The sequence below is a fragment of the Canis lupus genome, chromosome 7 (genome assembly GCF_011100685.1).
Source record: "Canis lupus familiaris isolate Mischka breed German Shepherd chromosome 7, alternate assembly UU_Cfam_GSD_1.0, whole genome shotgun sequence".
Lineage (NCBI taxonomy): Eukaryota > Metazoa > Chordata > Mammalia > Carnivora > Canidae > Canis > Canis lupus.
The window spans coordinates 76,475,156-76,488,989 of NC_049228.1; the positions used below are offsets into that span (position 1 = coordinate 76,475,156).

At 47.4% G+C, this 13,834-nt stretch overlaps 2 long non-coding RNA genes across 3 annotated transcripts; one reads left to right on the plus strand and one right to left on the minus strand.

The window, feature by feature from the left end:
- Nucleotides 1-2,533: 2,533 nt before the first annotated feature.
- LOC119872707 lies at nt 2,534-5,964 on the minus strand. The gene is made up of 2 exons (XR_005361742.1): nt 5,820-5,964; nt 2,534-4,879 (listed from the first exon to the last, which is right to left on the minus strand). It is a non-coding gene; the product is annotated as an uncharacterized LOC119872707 (long non-coding RNA).
- Nucleotides 5,012-7,248, plus strand: LOC102152614. 2 transcript variants are annotated; one of them, XR_005361741.1, is made up of 4 exons: nt 5,012-5,144; nt 5,240-5,364; nt 6,164-6,315; nt 6,867-7,248. It is a non-coding gene; the product is annotated as an uncharacterized LOC102152614 (long non-coding RNA). The 2 variants fall into 2 exon arrangements; XR_005361740.1 differs by lacking the exon at nt 5,012-5,144 and having other exon boundaries at nt 5,196-5,364.
- Nucleotides 7,249-13,834: the final 6,586 nt, after the last annotated feature.

Below are 13,834 nucleotides of genomic sequence, written 5' to 3' on the forward strand. Positions count from 1 at the left end.
ATCTAATTAAAAATCAACTGAAGGAACTTCCCATAAAAGTGAGATGTTATTATGTGCTAATGAAAGGCAGATTGTCTCCTTGTTACCCCAGTCATAAACACGAGGCTGCATTCCCATCAAAGGGACTTAATTAACTGTCCCCAGAGCACTCCCATAATTATGGTACACTATTATCAGGTGTCAATGAATGCCCAAACATGCAGTCTGTATGCAGAGTACATTCTGTGGAATATTTGACAGGATGGTCTTTGTTAAGCTAATCCAACTTTAAAACCCTAAATTGCTCTACTTCTTTATAGCAAAACTGTTTATCGTGTAACCTCCGTGTGGAAGGGTCCTTGCCTTTTTTATGTATCCAAAGTTGTTTTTGGAAAAAGCGTTTTGGAGGGAGGTGTGGGAGTAAGCGGTAACTGGGAGTTCTGCTTACTGTCCCCACCACTGGAGGGTCTTGATGAGGCCAGCAAGTGGGTCTACTTCTCTCTGCACCAATATTAATGGCATCAGCCTTGCCCTCCTTCACCCGAGCTCACTCACCAAATGGTTGGCAGTAAGAGAGGTTTTGTAAATTTTTTTCCAGGATACCTCTGGCCTAAACCATCTATCTACACCAGACCAATGACATCAGACCTTGTTGGTATTTCTTTAAGAGTCAGAGATGCCGGCCTTAAGTATCTCAGAGCCGTGGCACAGCACCTGAAACACTAAGCACAGAATTTTTCTTTCTCTTGGGCACAGATCATTCTCTTGTCCTACTGATAGGTGATGGGCCTTCAAGGGCTGAGCCCCTCAGATTACCATTATATCTATCCGCTTACCTTGCTTTCTTCAGTTCTCCCTTATCTACTTTCAGGGGGTTATTTTTTAAGCCCTCAATCTGGGCCAGCTTCTTTTCAGAGAAATCCCTGCTCTCCCTGAGAGAGGTATGTGTATGTGTCTGTGTGTGTCTGTGTGTATCTGTGTGTGTGTCTGTGTTTTGCATCACAACACTTTTCTTTTGTCTTATAAACCAGTGTCCTGGGCCTTAAATGGAAGTTGTGTTCTTGTCTGGGTCACAGCTGCTCCCAAATAGCAGGAGAAGGCAGTGGTCCCTAAATGAGTCCAAAATGAGTTACAAAGAGACTGCTCCAAATCCTCCTCACCATTGGCAGCGGCATGAACTTGGGCAGATTTCATCAGCAGAAGCAAGCGTGGCACACCAGATGAGAACTATTTTTTTAACTGTAGCATCCAACCCTTCCCTGGAATTGCTTTCAATCCAAGAGTAATACAAGTTAGACTCTGTCTTTCATTCTCTTCTCCTCATAAAAGCATTTCCTCTGCTCATCTTCATAAAATGATAATATTCACATATAAATAACCAATCATTTAAAAGCCAATCATTCTGAAGAATAGCCTTCAAATGTGACAAATACCAGACTTACCAGAATGTTTCTTTTTCTCTAATTCTTATATTATAATTTCTCAACCTCTTCAACCTCTTCAGTCAACTTTTCAGTATTTGTGATTTAACCCATAATGTGCCGATGAAGCCATCAGTTGGTAGGCACTGAGTGCCTGGCTGCTCGGAGGTCCACATCCACACCCAAAGTATAGCTGGGGCTCGTGGGCACCAGGGCTTGTCTCAGTAGCTCACTCGGTTATCAGTGTGCCCTCTTTCTTAGAATCTCATCTCCCTAACTTTTCCCTGAGCCGTTTGGGGTTGCACCTATGCCCACCCTTCCCTAACCTCCCACATCCAGCCTCCTTACAGGCTCTACCTCCCCCACAGCAGCATCCATATTTGTAATTCTTTAAAATGTTATTTCATATCTGTTGCTTTTGCTACAGAGTGAGCTCCTCCAGGCAAGGAAGGTGCCTGACTTGCCCACTCTGTGTCTACGTCGTGGACCTCAGTACCTCCCAAACATGTTCTAGATGAATAAGTGAACATTGAATGCACTGTCTGGTTTCCCCACCAACCATAAAGCCTGGCTTCATTAAAAACTGTCCAAAGAAGAATTCAAAGTCACAGGATGTTACAAAATTTGAACATAAACAGATTTCATCATAGCTCTGGCAATAAAATGAGCAGAACTCTAGCTTCAAAAAATGATCTTTTGATTCAAATCAGAATGTTCAGTTCTGTATAAAACATGCAGACTTTTTCCTAAGATGAATGTTATTCTAATTATCTACCTAAAACTATTGTCAGAAGCAAACTGAACTGTCAGTGCTCCTCTATGTAAAGACAGCCAATTCTTGTCTCAGACACAGAAAGGGAACCCATTATTCCGGAGGCAGAGAAAAGAATCTTGTCTGGGAAAATTACACACAGATAGTTACAGCAACAAGTGTGAAGATCTATGTCTATTCTGTTCAGTGCCTGGCGAGCAAGGCAGCTGAAGGTCTCTGGGAACCAAGAGCAGCAACTTGGCTGACCTTGACCTGGACCCAGTCCAAGGCAGGGGAGGCAGGGGGCCACCTGTACTGTAAGAGCTTCTAACAACAACAGAAGAGTCTTGATATATTGATAAAGGAAAAGTTACTGAGTTCATCCACTTTTATAAATTTTTATTTTTAATAAGTGAGATATAAAGATTGTAATTCAGTAAGAGGGTTGATTTGAGAGCTGATTCTGAATACCGAAAATTTAAACTATAGCTTAAACTATAAGCTGCCTGCCAGTCGATGCTTACCTAAATCATAGGTTTGGTCTTGAACTAAAAAGTCAAAACCATAAAACAAAAGTTTTACAGTGATGAGACAGCTTGTCAAGAAAGGGTGACTCTGAAACGAAGCTTTAGCAGTGCCACGGGATCTATTTGTTCAGGTGCATTGCCGCTGTCTCTTCACACTGCGCCAGAGCAGGATCTTTCCCTGTTCATCTGCAGGACCAGCACTGACCCCCGGAAATGGAGAGAGTTCAAACAAATCACAGCTGATGTAGAAGCGCTTTTTAGAACCACCCACAAACACCCTGCACACTCATAACTGCCTGTGTGTACAGGCTCCCTTGTTAAACACAGAGCCCACCAGGTGGAAATTGCCAGCCCCTTTGTCTTTCTGTCCCCTGTGCGATACTTAGTAGGTAAGAAAGCGAGCAAGAGCAACAAGATGCCACCCAGGGAGTGTCCTTCGAAGGTAATGAGGCCCTGGGGAGAACAGAAGTGAGCGGGGGCTGTGTGCCAGGTCAACAGAAGAAACCAGGGTCAATCCTGTGGGAATACCATGGAGCTGTGTGCTATGACCCTGAGGGAGGAACTAAAAACACAAGTTCCTATGACAAGAGAGATCGGAAACACAAAAAATAGAAGCTTCTTTTCTCTTTCTTTCTTTCTTTTTTTTTTTTTTTTTTTTTTTTTTTTTTTTTTTTAGTAGGCTCCATGCCCGGCATAGAGACTAATGTAGGGCTTTAATTCACAATCAAGATCCTGCCGAGATCAAGCATTGGATGCTTAACTGCTGAGCCACCCGGGAGTCCTGAAGCTTGGTTTCCAAGTGGGAACAGAGGAGGTCATGAGGGCTGCATGGGAGCCTTAGTGCAGAGCTGCAGTCCTTGGGGGAGCAGAGGGGTTTGGAAGCATTAGCAGGAGAACTGAAGTGCCCGGTCCCAGTCTGCTGGGGAACATGGGAGCTTTGGCCAGAAGTCTTCTCTTTTCAGTTTTTGCTTTTTTACTTTTTGATTTTAGTTAAGCCTGCCTTGTTTCAAGCAGTTCCAAAACACCAATGGGGTGAAGCGTATCATCCAAAGTTAGTTATTCCATTCTTAGTCATTTGAATGATCTTGAGATTCCCAGGTTACAATCCAGAGGTGGATTGTGAGAAATACAAAGTCCTTACACAAAAGATCCTCACCTCACCTCAAACTGAGTCATCAGCGTCTGTCACCTTTGGACGGTGTCATCCCTACCTTCATTGCCCACTCCTCCCTACTTCCCCAGCTGTCTGGGAATGGGCATAATATTGGCCTGAGCCATGAGTCAGAGCAGGTGGGGTAAACACAGAGCCTGGGCCAGGAAACCTGGGCTCCAGACCCTGGACTTGTTATGTTTTCTTCTGTCTGCCGAGGAACTACTGAAGTCGTTGAAAGAGGGAGTGGTGTGGCCATACCGTGACACTGGTGCTTCCAGAAGGCTGCAGAGAAGATGATGGCTTCTACAGAAGTCAGAGTGGTGGCAGGATGATTGGCCAGTAAGAAGAGGTTGACCAGTAGTCTTGGCCAGAGAAGCAGCCAGTAGCAGTAGGGATGGGGAGCCGTAGGCTCATGCCGGACAGATTAGGAATCAGCATATGCCATTTCTCGGGATTCTGAGTTCTTTTTAAGTTCACTACATTAAGGGTACTTTATATCCCAACATTACTACTGCCTTGATGGTCCCAGGATGTCTAGTGTCATCACCAGGAGTATCCCCTAAATACCTGTCACCAAATGATAAGGTCACTTGGAGGCCATGGGGAGGGTGAATGCTTGAGAGGCTCTCAGGCTGGCTGGCAAGCCCTCAACTTCTCCATGAAGCCCAGTATCAGCAGCTGCATTTAAAGACAATCTCTTGCCACCATGCCTTCTCTAAACCCCGTATTTGGTTGCCTTCTGAGTTTGGGTAGTTAAGGAGATTTACAGGAGAAAAAGCAAAAGGCAAGCACAGAGCTGCACTGTATGCCCTGTGGTGTCCCTGGAATGCAGGGCCAGCACGTCCTGCTCACCGACAGAGCATGTGCCTAAGGCAAGTGCCAGCAAAGGCTGGACTCAGTGGCTCTGTTGCACCTGACTTGCTTAGACTCCGGAGGATTTGCAGTCGTGAAGCCTGTGGACTCCCAGGCAAGTCAGCTGTGAGGGATTTTGTTGTCCTCTTGAGCTCAGAGAGGATTCTCAGCCCACAGTTGAAAAAAAAAAAAAGTCCTATGGAAAGAAAATGCAAACAGCGAGAATGATGATGATGCTATTTACTGAGCACTCACTGCGTGTCAGTTCTGGGCTGGGTGCCTTGGAGGTATTTGTTATGGGAAAATGGACAACAGCTCCCCAAGATAGGCACTTGGTGTGCTCACCTACTGTTCAGGGCTCCAGGAGTGGCAGGCAGTGGGAGCTGCTCAGAACCACATCGCTCCCTCCATATTCTTTTGGTCAAGGCAGCCACGGTACACCTCCCCACCCTGGGTTCCAGGTAGGGCGCTGAGACTCCACCTCTCCGTGGGAGGAGGGTCAGAGACTTGACTGCCATTTTGAATCCACCACATTATTATCATCTCTATTTTATAGAAGAGGAAACAGAAGCTCCAAGAAGTGAAATCATTTACATCCTCCGAGGAACCCAGCTGAGATTGGAACGTGGGACTGCCTTAAGCCTTTTATCCCTTTCCAGCACATGACCCTGCTCTCTCAAGGTATGAACATGTGGTATAATTAGATAAAACCTGGTGAGGGGCAAACTACCTTTCCCAACCCACACAGATCAAAGCAAAACAAGTCATTTTGCTGTCATCCCCCATCCTCTAGCACTAGCTAAAGGCCCCCAGTCCCATACACAGCTCTAGAATCTAACGCATCTCTCCAGTTTGAGAGGTTGTTCAAGGTAAAAGAAGAGGAAGAAATACAAATGAACAAAATCACCAATTTAAATGAGAACTACCTGGCTCGGGATAGGTTTCTTTCCCCAGAGGATAGAAATAGATTTACATTATGAAATAAGCTGGAGTCCAATGGGAACCCCTTGTTATTATTAGATTTCCTCTTGAGAAGGATTCATAAATGAAAACATAACTTGCTATTTTAGTATTTTGTTTTTCAGGGAAGAAAAAAAAAAAACCCTTTGCAAAAACAAATTTAAGGAAAAACTTACCCATTTCAAGCACTTGTTTATTTTCCTATTTGCCATGCTAAAACCGTCTGCTTTCATCTCTGACTTTGTTGGGAGCTAGGGAGATGTTTTGTTTTGTTTTGTCCCCTGTTCTTTTTGCCAAACGTGGAAGGTCTCCTTCGGAGCGATGCACAGCCCCCTGCCCCCCCCCCCCCCCCGCCCCCAGTCCCGCCCTCCGCCGGCGCCGGCCGCGGGCCTCGCGCGCCCCCCAGCGGGAGGAGCGAGGACGGCGGGGCCGCGGCGCCGAGTCCCTGGGACCCGGGTCCTGCTGCTGCTGCTGCCTGGGAGCAGGCGTCCTCTCTGGACCTTTGCCGTCTCCTTTCTAGGATGGGGCTGTGCCCTCATCGTCTGTCTCGTTGGTCTCTCTCCGCACCGGCACGACAATGTGGAGAAAAGGGGTCTCGTGGCCGCTTTGCACCCAGAGCGCCCTTTGGGGGTCTGAAATTTTCATGTTTGAGTGAACTCTCCATCACCGAAGGTGAGCACTTTTTTTTTTTTTTTACCTCCTTTATTAACGTGTGTGCATTTCCAATCACATGAGCAGAAGGAAGTTGCATGTAAGCAAGAGACGTGTTCCTGAAGATTTTCAAACATAAGCCAAACTTCGCCTGATTTTAGAGGGGTCTTGATGCAGGAAAGCGTGTTGGCTGGTTTGCTAAGGGGCTGGCCTCCTGCCCTCCTGCCCTCTTGCCCTCCTGCCCTCCTGCCCTCCTGTGTGACCTTATGTTCCTGGAATAGGCCAGGTGCACCGTGCTTCACTTTCTCTCTGTCATCCGCGCCCCCTGTCCAGATAGCCCATTGGCTCAAGCTGTCACACCTGCATGTCTTCCTTCAACTGTCACCTTGCCCAGCCAGGTAACTGCCTCCACCCTTGGGTGTGCGCCACCTCGGCCCTCTTCCTGCTTTAGTTTCCAGGAAGCACGGATCCCACTTGGCTCCCAAGCGCCCCCCCACACACCCCCCCAACAGGTAAACTCCATGAGCGCCAGGCAGGATTTCTGACTGTTGTACCCACATCTGTACCCCCAGGACCTGGAACAGTGCCTGGCATGGAGAAGCAGCTCCACAAACCAATGTCGAAAGACTGAATAGCATAACCCCAGTCTGCAACTCTTAGTCCTCGACAGCTTCAAATTATGCGATTATTGAGGAATTTTTAATGTAGAAGATGCATGTTATTTATAGAATTTCATTGATAGGTCTGGGGATTATTAATATTTATGTTGTATTTAAAATACGTGTGATTTTTATTTACACAAAACATAACCACAAAATTAGACTATTACAATCTGGGGATCCCTGGGTGGCTCAGCGGTTTGGCGCCTGCCTTGGGCCCAGGGCATGATCCCCAGTCCCGGGATCGAGTCCCGTGTCGGGCTCCTTGCGTGGAGCCTGCTTCTCCCTCTGCCTGTGTCTCTGCTTCTCTCTCTGTCTCTCATGAATAAATAAATAAAATCCTTTAAAAAAAATAGTGAGAGGTAGCACTTTTATGTGGAAAGGTCAGTTATGGATGCAAAATGTTGCCAGCATCTGACTCCCAGCGAAAGCAGCGATGCTGCGGAGGGCGGCGCGGGGCGAAACCCGGGTGGGAGCCCGTGCGAGTGCTGCCACCACGTGTTTCCTGGCGAGAACTACGAGACCATGAGCCATGGGATGAGCTCGGGAGAATCTCAGCAGGATTCACGTCCCGCCTCTGGTGGGGATGCTTCCTTCCCCCGCCATGTGGCACCTTCAGTCATACCTAACAAATCCCCAGCTCCATGTTTCAACTACTAGTGAAATCTGCAAACACCAACAGATGTGTAGTAAAGTGCACTCTGATTTTTTTTCGAGAATATTTGAACCTGTGTAGTTGACCCATACAACTAAGGGGAGGTATTGGGTGAGGTGTTATTAAACTACTGCAAAACAGGGACCACTTTTCAGTCCATTACAGTAGCTCAACTATACATTTTGGAGCCAAATGGTCCTGGTTTAAATTCTTCCTTCCCGGGATCCCTGGGTGGCGCAGCGGTTTAGCGCCTGCCTTTGGCCCAGGGCGTGATCCTGGAGACCCAGGATCGAATCCCACGTCGGGCTCCCGGTGCATGGAGCCTGCTTCTCCCTCTGCCTTTGTCTCTGCCTCTCTCTCATTCTCTCTCTCTCTCTGTGACTATCATAAATAAAAAAAAAATAAAAATAAATAAATTCTTCCTTCCCATTGACTGACTGGGATCTTAAGCAAGTTCCTTAGCTTCTCTGAGCCTCAGTCTACCTGTATGTGAGATGGGATAGTTGTAGTGCTCCTAAGATGGCACACAAAACACTTAGTGGACAGATTGTAGTTGCTCTACTGAGCCATTGCTCTCGTGGCTGCCAGCGACCCCCCTAGGATGGGGGTGTCAGCTGCTGCCTTCCACGGGGGGCCGAGGGTCAGGCAAGCTGGCCAGTGTGGGGTCCCCTCTCAGCATCACTGTCCCCTCCTCCTCCTCACTGAAGCAGAGGCCACCGTCCGCCTGTGGCTCTGTTGGAAGCTACGCTCTGGCTTGAGCTACTTTGGCCTGCGCTGCCTTGTGTTGAGGTAAGAGAAGTGGCCACGTGGATGTGTCTTGCTCCAGTCTCACAGACTTACTCCTTTACTCTCTTTTTGGAATTATTTTGAAAATATAAAGAAATTAACAGTGACGATTCCATGAAAGGTTAAGATGGGAGAGACCAAGGGCACCAGGGAGGAAGCCCAGCGAATAGAGGCAGATTGCAAGCCAGAGAAGCCACCCTACGGAAGAGACAACACCAAGGCTCCGGAGGAGGCAGCTTCTGAATGTCCTAATGCACTTTTCTCTTCTGTAAAAATGTGAGAAGTTCAGGGCAGCGCTGAGTGAGCTTTGTTCTGCACACGACAGTGTACAGAGTCCCCCGGAAGCCAGGGGCCCTGTCTCCTGAAGCTTACAGGTTGGTGGTGGGGCGGATAGAGCCAATCATCATACATAGCCCCATAGGGGTAAGGGAACAATTCAGCAGCTCACCCCATGTGTGCATGTTGCGTGTCTCCTAAGCATCAGGGCTTGTTCTAAACACCAGCAAACAAGCCATACAAAGACGTCTAGCCCCGTGGGGCTTAACTTCCATGGGGAGAGATGAACAATAAACAAAGCCTTAATGAAACAAGAAAATGACATCATGTAAGGAGATGATAGGGGAAAAGTGGGGCAATACTGAAACCATCATAGGGGAAGAGAGCGGGTCATAGCCTCAGTGGGGCAGGCATCAGAGAGCAGGTGAGGTCTGAATAGATTTAAGGAAGATGGGGGGTTCCTGAAGCTCTGGGAGCGTGTTCCAGGTGAGGTAATTCGAGAATAGGCGCTGAGGCAGGTGTGCCTGCATGTTCGAGAACTGGCAGGGCTAGTGTGGCTGAGAGGCAGACGAAAGGCTGCAGGCTTTTCTGGTCCTGGTAGGTCTTGTAGGCCAAGCTCAGGCCTTTGGCTTTTACCCTGAAAAAATGGGAGTCTTTGGAGCATGTGGAGCTCCAAGTGACCTGATCTGATATATTCTAAAAGAACCCTCTTGCTGCTCTGCTGACAATAACCTGTGTGGACAAGGTGGGGACACTGGTCCAAAGGCCACTGCAGTAACAGAGGATGGGGCCGTGGTCACAGCTACGGACAGAGTGAGAAGCCACTGGGTTCTGGATGTCTTTGGGAGGTAGAGTCACCCAAATGCTCTGATGGAGCACGTGTTGTGTGTGAGAGAGAGGAGGCCTGGGTCACTCCACGTGCTTGGGCAGTGAGCAAACAAAGTCGCCATCAACCAATGTGGGTAAGATGAGGAAGAGCAGGTTTGCAGAACCTCGGGAGTTCAGATTTGCACAGGTTAGGTTTGAGATTTTCGATTTCTGAGTGGGGCTTTTGAACATATATTGGACATGGGAATCTGGAGGAATAATTCTCAATCTTGATCTCTATATTGATCTCATTAATTTCATAGGTGCTTGGAAGTGACTTTTAAGCAGTGGATTCATTAATATTAACAAAAATATAGATTGTAGTGGCACCTATCAGTTTTATCCCAACAAAAGCTGAGAATAATTTTCTGAACTCCTGTTCTGAGGATCCTGTCAAATTATGAGATTTGTCCTAAAAGTTTTTGAGCTTTTGTTTGTTTTTGTGCTTTTGAGAAATGTATCTTCCCAGAGAAATGACTTTATGGCTCATGGTTAAACTCTTGGGCCAAGTCTCTCTATAAGGTAGCAATATGTTTGCAAAACCAAAACAAAAAATGAAACAAATTATTTTAAAAAATCAGCACAGCTGAGATCCTGGTAATTTTTTTTTAAGATTTTATTTATTCGTTAATGACAGACACAGAGATAGAGAGAGAGGCAGAGACACCGGCAGAGGGAGAAGCAGTTTCCATGCACAGAGCCCAACGCGGGACTCAATCCCGGGTCTCCAGGATCGGGCCCCAGGCTGAAGGCGGTGTGGCGCTAAACCGCTGGGCCACTGGGGCTGCCCGAGATCTTGGTAATTTAACAAGCACACAGAACTTAGTGATATAGGAGCTTTTGTGCTTCCTCATTTATGGTTTTTGAGTTAAAACAATCAGAGTTCATTGACCAAACTCTCTCCCAAGCTTCTCTTAATTTCCCTGAATGCTCAGCTGAGGAAGGTAGGTCCAAGAATCTTGCTTGTGGCAGCAGAGCAGACAGGGGAAGGGAGGGGAGGTTTGTGCACAGGAGGAAAGGGGACCGGGGCATGAAGAACTCTCCCAAGGCTGCAGCCCACCATCAGCCAGCCAAGGGGTAGCAAGCTCTCATTCACCCTTCAGTGAAAATCACTGTAGTCAGATCCAAAACAGGTAGAGCCCTTGGTAATGTAAATGTTTATTGAGGCAGGAAAGAAGAGCTCTTAGGGATCCCTGGGTGGCTCAGTGGTTTAGCACCTGCCTTCAACCCTGGGTGTGGTCCTGGAGTCCTGGAGTCCTGGGATTGAGTCCCGTGTCGGGCTCCCTGCATGGAGCCTGCTTCTCCTCCCTCTTCTTGTGTCTCTGCCTCTCTCTGTGTGTGTCTCTCCTGAATAAATAAATTTTTTAAAAAATAGAACTTTTAGAATAAGAGGAGGGAATGAGTTCAATGGGGTCCCCTGAGCCAGCAGCCAGACTGGAAAATGAATGGGACATTGAGTATCTGAAGGGACCCAAGAGAGGAGGTGAGAGATGTCCTGGAAGGAGGGGAAAGAAGCAGGAGATTGGTAGAAGGCAAAGATGACAGAGACACCAGCAGCGCTGGTGGAAGCTGCTGCGATAGCAAGAATTCTTTTCATGAGGTGTACCACAGTGTCTAGCTTGAAAAACTGTAGTGTTTCCTTATTTGCTGCAAGCTTCCACTTTGGGCTCTTCCAAGCTGGCTTCCCAGTGTAAACATCCCTCCCTTAAGCCCTTCCTCAACCCTCATGTAGGAAGGGAAAGGGGGAGAAGAAGAAAATAGAGCATTGGTGTCCCCCCTTTACTGGCCCTGTTTGCTCCCTTTCCCGGGGAGGTGAGTTGGCTTGTACTTACAGCTTCCCTAGTCTAAGGTCTTTGGGAACAGAGAACCCTCCAATGCCATGGGGCTGCCATAACCTTCTTTCTCTTTTCCATTCTTTGTCAATTCCTAATAAAATTTAGGTTTAATATTTGTGTCCCCTCAATTGATCACAAATTCCATGTAAGCAGACATTATGTCCTGATAGGGTTTAGAACAGGCTACCCCGAGCAGCCCGGGTGGCTCAGCGGTTTAGCATCACCTTCGGCCCAGGACATGACCCTGGAGTCCCAGGATCGAGTCCCACGTCGGGGTCCCTGCATGGAGCCTGCTTCTCCCTCTGCCTGTGTCTCTGCCTCTCTCTCTCTCTCTCTCTGTGTGTGTGTCTCATGAATAAATAAAATCTTAAAAAAAAAAAAGAACAGGCTACCCCAAATTATGGCACCTTGGAATACCAAGATGAAGGGATTTGAAAACAAAACAGGTGCAGGAAGGTCTCTCTGACCACCCCCTTCTCCCCTGAAGCAGGTCAGAAGATCCTGTAGGGTGGGGAAAAGTTTTCCTCAACTCTCTTAGGAGCTCTGGCTAGGTCTGAAAATTAGACAAAGATGAACAGGAGCGAAGTATGCAAGCATATTTCATGTAAGTTTTATCCTGGCATGGGGGCCTTCCTAAGGAAAAGAGGACCCAAAGAACCACACCTGGTACTCTTATGCTGAGTTCAGCGAGGAGTGGGCAGGCACGGAGGAACATGACAGGTTAAGGAGCAGGAGGTAAGGGTAGTATAGTGGGGGAAGATTGGCAAGTACTGTCCGCTCAGATTCTTCTGGGTCCCTCCATCTTTGGAGATAAGGATGTTGCTTTCCACCAGGTATAGGGAAGTAGCTCTCGGGTAGGGTTTTATGACCTGTTTCAGGGCAGAAGGGCAATGGGCAAAGGAGGTCAGAGTGATCTTCCTGCTTCTGCTGTTTTCTCAAAGTTCCTCACCGCACAATAGTCAACAAGTCAAGGTGACATATTCTGGGGGAGCATGTCCTGCACCTGTCAGTCCTCCTATGAGAAGTGTCCTCCCCATATCTGGAAGAGATGATTTATCTCAGAAGATGGAGGAATTCAGGTCCCCTGCAGGGACCCTGAATTGCTTGTCCTTGCTAATTTTCCTTCAGTTTACTACCCTTAAGGCGTGCCCTTTGTACTATCGTGTTTCCTACAACTTCCCACTCTTCATCAAATCTAGCGTAACAACATGCAGGTTTAGCCATTTTTGCAGGACTTCTTTTCCTTAGGAAGGCTCTGCATCTTGTAAGACTTATATTAAATAAATCTGTATGCGTTCCTCCTGTTGCTGTCTTTGCCAGTCTGATTTACAGAGCCCCAGCTGGAGAATCTAAGAAGGGCAGAGGAAGAGAATTCTTCCTCCCCCATACTCTCTTGCTTACAATTGCATCCTGTGAGGAACAGTGCCTTGTGCCGAGTAGGGGCTCAGAAAAGATTTAATGAATGGGTGTGTGAACAAGAGAGAGGGAGGAAGAGGCAATAGACTTGGTGTAGATCCCTTAGGAAAACTTCTGGCACTTTCAGTGGTTTTGGAGGTTGATAGCACTGGGTCACTGGGTGGACGTTAAGTCTAGTTTCACTTAAAAAATGTAAGACTTGCCCGTTTCCTGATAAAGGCCTCAGGTCTCTTATAAGGCATCAGTCATTCCAGAGCTATGGTGAGCTGGAGGTCACAGTCACAATATTTTACAACTCCTTTATTTCCCGACCTCTCGAATCTGGACTTGCCTCATGACTTGGTTTGACCAATACAAGTGGCAGGAGTGATACTGAGTTGGTTGCAGGAGGCCTATAGCTCCACCCGCCTCCACCCTCTTGGAAGGCTGTGCCCTCATACAGGGAAGCTCAGGCTAGTGATGGGATGATGATGGGAAGCCTTGGGCATGGATGGCACCTATACCCATGAGACTAAATAAGGAAGTGAGGATAGATGAGACAGGATCACTAGAGAAAAGGCAGACTACTAGGAACAGATGCAGGTGATTGGTGGATGGGCTGATGAGGCCAAATGCAAGATCTCCCCTCAATTGCTACTTCCTATTAAACAAGAGGGATCCCTGGGTGGTGCAGTGGTTTAGTGCCTGCCTTTGGCCCGGGGCGTGATCCTGGAGACCCGCGATCAAATCCCACGTCGGGCTCCTGGTGCATGGAGCCTGCTTCTTCCTCTGCCTGTGTCTCTGCCTCTCTCTCTCTCTCTCTCTCTCTCTGTGACTATCATAAATAGATAAAAAAAATTAAAAAAAAAAAAACAAGAAGTAAAAGCTGGCAGGCAGGCGGGGAGACTGCGTGGGAATTTTGAGGAGAAAGAGGGTGCAAACAGCCATCCAAGTGGATGGGTGAGTAATTTGACAGGAAAACGAAGCCCAGTTGCTCAGCAGCACCAAGTTATCTCCTTGATGTTTATGACCATTGCAATGAGGAATGTCAGCAGCTAGTTTGATAT